Source organism: Bison bison, unplaced genomic scaffold (genome assembly GCF_000754665.1).
Source record: "Bison bison bison isolate TAMUID 2011002044 unplaced genomic scaffold, Bison_UMD1.0 scf7180017863882, whole genome shotgun sequence".
Lineage (NCBI taxonomy): Eukaryota > Metazoa > Chordata > Mammalia > Artiodactyla > Bovidae > Bison > Bison bison.
In genome coordinates, this window is record NW_011494454.1 from 12,040 (window position 1) to 18,492 (window position 6,453).

At 35.6% G+C, this 6,453-nt stretch overlaps 1 pseudogene; it reads left to right on the forward strand.

Annotated features, from left to right (window-relative positions):
• The window catches only part of LOC104984111, a 7,604-nt pseudogene extending 4,620 nt beyond the window's left edge, over positions 1–2,984 (forward strand).
• Positions 2,985–6,453: the final 3,469 nt, after the last annotated feature.

Here is a 6,453-nt window from a genome sequence, read left to right on the forward strand (position 1 = left end):
AAGAAACGAATCGCCAGTCCAGGTTTGATGCAGGATACAGGATGCTTGGGGCTGTTGCACTTGGATGACCCAGAGGGATGGTATGGGGAGGGAGGTGGGATGGGGGTTCAGGATGGGGAACACATGTATACCCGTGGTGGATGCATGTTGACATATGGCAAAACCAATACAATATTGTAAAGTTTAAAAAAAAATCTACAACTCTAATAATTCCAGACCATATCTGATTTTTCTCCCTTTAATTGTTTGCAGCAATCATTTCAATATTGGTTGCTATGCTATTGATCCTTTGTGATGAAGCAAATTCTTTCCTCCCAGGATATGGAAGAGTTTGCCAAGAGCTCTGGAGAAAAAGGTATTATGGTATTTTCTTTGGGGTCAATGGTCACTAACATAAAAGAAGAAAGAGCCAATATGATTGCATCAGCTCTTGCCCAGATTCCACATAAGGTAGGCAAAGTAGCTTAATAGTTAAAAACTATTTAATAACTTGTTTCAATAATGTAAAAAGTCAGATTACAGACAATTTCTGCAAGAAGGTAAACTACTATGACAGCTCCAACTTATCTCAGATATTTATAAAAGCCAAAATACACATGGCAAGTGCTACAGTAGTACAGTGTCTTTTATTAACAACACTGTGGATTAACATTATTATAAAGAAAAATATTTAAGAGATACTGTGTGAAATATAATGGGATTGTGGACTGAAAGGTAAATCACCAAATTCTGCTTTGTCATTTGTTCCTCTTGAATGAAGGACTCCTGAGGACAGTACACACACAGATGTTCTCAAGAGTTAAATTTTAACAGTACGTGCAGTAACACAATGATATTATGCAATAGTGATAAAAGTCTGGAATGCATTATGCAGATTGTATTTGCCCTGGCCCCTTTCATTTCCCCCAAATTTTAGAATAGCCCTATCAGTGTGCTTCTCAGGGTCCTGAACAGAGAAAGGATGGCCAGGGCTCCCCAAGTTGCCTCCAGATACCCAACCAGCGCAAAGACTTAGAAAAAGAGAAATATCGGCCTCCCTGGTTGACTGAACCCTGCCAAAGTCTGAAGCAGGAACATCAAAGAGAAAGTGAGAAGATGGGTCTTTGCCGTTTAGTTAACCCTGTGCATTGTAAGGTCTGGCCCTTAATGGACTCTGCTTCTAACCTGTCACATTGTCCCTCCTGATTGAGAAGGAAGAAAGGATTATAAGAAGGCATGAGGCACAAGGAAGACTGGCATGGAAAATATTTAGCAGCCACTTTCTCCATAAAATAGAGTGATACCTTATTTTCTAATGTATAAAATACCCCTGGGGTCTTTGGATATTTGTGAACTACTCTTTTAGTTTGACATCTGATATTGCAGTCTTCTCCTAATAACCTATGCTCTTTTTATTTTGCTGAGAAACTAAACTTACTTTATATTCACATAGCAAATAGAGGTTAAAAACAATAAATTATAATCCAGTGTATGAGAATTGATTGGGAATTCCAAAATTGGTACCTTACTTTGGTACTGGGCATAGAAACTTCACTTTCACTTTTCACTTTCATGCATTGGAAAAGGATATGGCAACCCACTCCAGTGTTCTTGCCTGGAGAATCCCAGGGATGGGGGAGCCTGGTGGGCTGCTGTCTATGGGATCATACAGAGTCAGACACGACTGAAGCGACTTAGCAACAGCAGCAGCAGCAGCATAGAAACTAAATGATTGCTACTTTCAATGCTTTGTGTTTGTGGTTAAAGCATTCAAGGTCAGCTGAATAAATTTTATTATCATGAGGTTGGATATTTTCAATAACCTTATTCATATGTATAAATTACCAACAAGCTCTTCTTTTCTAAATTTAAACTATTTCCAAACCTAATAAATGTGGTAATACTCTGGGTTCATGACAAAACTTGCTAGTTTTTATTTTTTTGGAAGTAATGCTTACAATCTGTAATCTAAGAAGGTATGCTTTCTAAGTAACATTAACTTATTATTGCTAAATTATAAATGAACAGAAAGTTATTTCTCTTGAATGGCTAATTACACATGCATTTTCCTTGTATATCAAAAGAGTAAAATATATCTATGAAAAGATATATTAACAAGTGAATATAAGTTAACTCTTTTCTGTAGCATGTCAGTGAGTATCATATTTGAAAATGACAGTTAGTGTATTAAAGTGAAGTCACTCAGTCGTGTCCAACTGTTTGCGACCCCATGGACTGTAGCCTATCAGATTCCTCCATCCATGAGGATTTTCCAGGCAAGAGTACTGGAGTGGTTTGCCATTTCCTTCTCCAGAAGATCTTTCCAACCCAGGAATTGAACCTGGGTCTCCCTCATTGTAAGCAGACACTTTACTGTCTGAGCCACCAAGGAAGTAATATATATATATATATATATATATAATGAACATCTAAGCATTATAAAACTTATGAATTCTGAAACTTTGTCAATAATGTGTGTAAAACTATGAGGGTTGAGGGTAGAAGACATAAAATTTAAGAAATTAAGAAAACTAAGAAAATTAAATATAAAAATTAAGAAATTTAGAAGAAAATAAAATAAAGCAATAAAGTATATAGATTATTAGAAATTTCCCAGTCTTTTTATATTAGAATAAAGACCATCTAGCAATTTTTTTAAATATCTAAATTTGGCATTGAAAATTTCTTTTGTCTATGCCATCATGTGTAGAAATTCATGATTATATTCCATACCTGACTGAACATAGTAATAAGTATGTAAAATATGGGTACTTCTACTAATGTCAGTGCATTAGTAGTTGTCATGACTTAAGAGCTCTTGTACTTGTTTCCTGACACACCATGTGGAAGACATTTAACTAGTTGTCTTTTAATCTCTTCAGAATTCTAATGCTATAACTTTAAACTCACTGAATAAGGTATTTCCTTTACCCCAACAGGTTCTACAGAGATACAATGGCAAGAAGCCAGACACCTTAGGACCCAATATTTGGCTGTGTAGCTGAATCCTCCAGAACGACCATCTTGGTAAAAACTGGCGGAACAAATGCTATAAACATGAATAACAGCTGAGCAGAGTGATAGTACTTCATTAGGAAACAAACTTATCAACTGTTTATTATTGAAACACTCAAAGAGAAAACTTTAGCTCTGTATTTTCACTCCCAACCCTAGAAGGGGAAAGGAGAAAATGTGACAGTTGGCACTGTATTATAACTGGTCATGTCCCTTATGTTCAAAATAAAAAAAATCTTTACTTTGCCTGTAATTACTTCTCACAGTGAAATATTCAGTAGCTTCATGAATTATTGTTCTATATCTGAATTCTTTCCTTATATCTCTTTTTTCTCCTGTGTTCAGTTCAGCTGCTCAGTTGTGTTTGACTTTGTCACCCCATGGACCGCAACATGCCAGGCTTCCTTGTCCATGACCAACACCTGGAGTTTATCCAAACTCATGTCCACTGAGTCAGTGATGCTATCCAACCATCTAATCCTCTGTCATCCCCTTCTCTGCCTGCCCTCAACCTTTCCCAACATCAGGGTCTTTTCACATGAGTCAGCTCTTCGCATCAGGTGGCCAAAGTATTGGCATTTCAGCTTCAACATCAGTTCTTCCAATGAACACTCAGGATTGATCTCCTTTAGGATGGACTGGTTGAATCTCCTTTCAGTCCAAGGGACTCTCAAGAGTCTTCTCCAACACCACAATTCAAAAGCATCAATTCTTCAGTGCTCAGCTTTCTTTAGAGTCCAACTCTCACATCCATACATGACTACTGAAAAAACCATAGCCTTGACTAGAGACCTTTGTTGGCAAAGTAACGTCTCTGCTCTTTAATATGCTGTCTGGTTTGGTCATAACTTTCCTTCCAAGGAGTGAACGTCTTTTAATTTCATGGCTGCAGTCACCATCTGCAGTGATTTGGAGACCAAAAAAATAAAGTCTGACACTGTTTCCACTGTTTCCCCATCTATTTCCCATGAAGAGATAGGACCAGATGTCATGATCCTAGTTTTCTGAATGTTGAGTTTTTAGCCAACTTTTTCACTCTCCTCTTTCACTTTCATCAAGACGACCTTTAGTTCTTCTTCACTTTCTGCCATAAGGGTGGTGTTATCTGCATTGCCGAGGTTATTGATATTTCTCCCGGCAATCTTTATTCCAGCTTGTGTTTCTTCCAGGCCAGTGTTTCTCATGATGTACTCTGCATATAAGTTAAATAAGCAGGGTGACAATATACAGCCTTGACATATTCCTTTTCCTATTTGGAACCAGTCTGTTGTTCCATGTCCAGTTCTAACTGTTGCTTCTTGATCTGCATACAGGTTTCTCAAGAGGCAGGTCAGGTGGTCTGGTATTCCCATCTCTTTCAGAATTTTCCACAGTTTGCTGTGATCCACATAGTCAAAGGCTTCGGCATAGTCAATAGTGCAGAAATAGATGTTTTTCTGGAACTCTCTTGCTTTTTCAATGATCCAGTGGATGTTGGCAATTTGATCTCTGGTTCCTCTGCCTTTTCTAAAACCAGCTTGAACATATGGAAGTTCATGGTTCATGTATTGCTGAAGCCTGGCTTGGAGAATTTTGTCCATTACTGTGTAGGGGTATTTTTTAAAATAAATAAAAATAAAAACAGCTCCTTTTTTATTACTAATGACTCTCATTTTTTTCAGAAAAAAAAAAATCCACAATCATTTTTTCAAGGCAATTACACATTTCACGAGAAAATATTTTTCCTTTCTCTGGTTCTACTGCCACTACCATTACCTTTCCCGTGGCCTTGACACCATTCCTATAAGACTAAATGATTTCTCTATTTCTTTAAGAACTGTATTTCTGAATGTTCCCTTTTTATGCATATGTGATTTCTTTTACCCAGAATGTTCTTTTAAGGTGTTCACCTGTCAATCATGAATTCATTTGTGAAGTTATTTGACAAAGCACTTCTTCCATGAAGTCTTCACTTACCTCTTCGGCAGACTTAGGGGTTTCTTGCTTTGTGTTGTGAAGCAATTTAAACAGGCTTTCATATGTATAATCATCTGTTATCTAAAAGACATTGCTTATTTCAGTTACTTTATAATGTTCATATCTCATTTTCTCACTATTATAATTAATAATTTTACTGAAATTCATTCAATCCTAAGACATTGAAAAACCAAAGCCTTTATATGGTAGAACAAATGGCATTTATTACCCAATGTACCATGGGATCCCTATGGTGAGACTGCTTATGTTTGTTGACCAACCTGATAACATCCTTCAAATGAAGGTCAAGGGAACAGCTGTTAGATTAGGCTTGGAAACAGTGTCAAGATCAGATTTTCTTAATGCATTGAAGCAAGCCACTGATAATCCTTTGTGAATATAATTTTTTCTTTATTAGATACTATTTCTAGAGAAGTTTTCATAGGAATACCAGGAAGCCAGCAGTGAGTCTTCATATAAACACAATGAGGAGTAAGATTTGCTCAATACTTTGAAACAGTAATCAGTAACTTATTGTTAGGGTCACAAAAGTTTTTCTGGTGCTTTTAGGGAAAAGGTTTGTCAGAGTTTTAAGGATAGTGGAGAAATTTTGAAAGAGCTAATCATTAGAATGTGATGAATCACTGCAATGGTAACAGGAGGATTAACAAAGGTAACAGGAAATATTGAGAACAAGATTAGAGCAGGAACAATTAATATTATAAGAGTACTCACCTGCACGGTCATAGATTTCTTTTAGCAAATGAGCTCCTCAAATGTTTTCAACTCTTCTAAGATTGTTTATTCTCAGTAAGCCACCATGATTTGGTCAACTTCAAATTCCCTTTACATCTAAGACATCCCAAGTATTATGTACTATGATTTTGACCCCATCTCTAGTAAGTGGCAAAAAGCTAGAACTTTTCTATTTACCCAACTACAACTATGTAGATACTATTTATAAGTGAAAATACATTCTGATTCTTTTCATTGTGCTTGTTTTGTCTTATTTGGAAGAATGTAAAATCAAAAAGCAATTGACTTGAAGAGATACATTGGGATATTCCTGTAGAAAAATCAGATATTTTGAAACCAGGAATATTGGGTTACCAAATCATTTAAAGATACACATTAATTTCAGCAATACTCTTAGTATTAATATCATAACTGTGATATATATTTTCCCCCATTTGTTTCATAATGACTTTGAAAAAAAAAAAAAACATTTTGAGAATATATTGGTAATAATAGCACAATCAACATTTCTCTCTTAAAATCAGTGCTATTTAATTTGTATTTCAGCATAAATATTAGACTAAATGAGTACCATAAGAAACACATTTTATTCTTTTTTTAAGAGATACAGCTTTCATATGGTGGTTTTTATTAGAAGTACATCTCTCTAGTATCTTTTACATTTCTTAATCTTTAATACTGTAAAGGTGGTGTCCAAAAATGAAAATACATTATTACCTGATATATACTGAATGTTTATGAAACTTT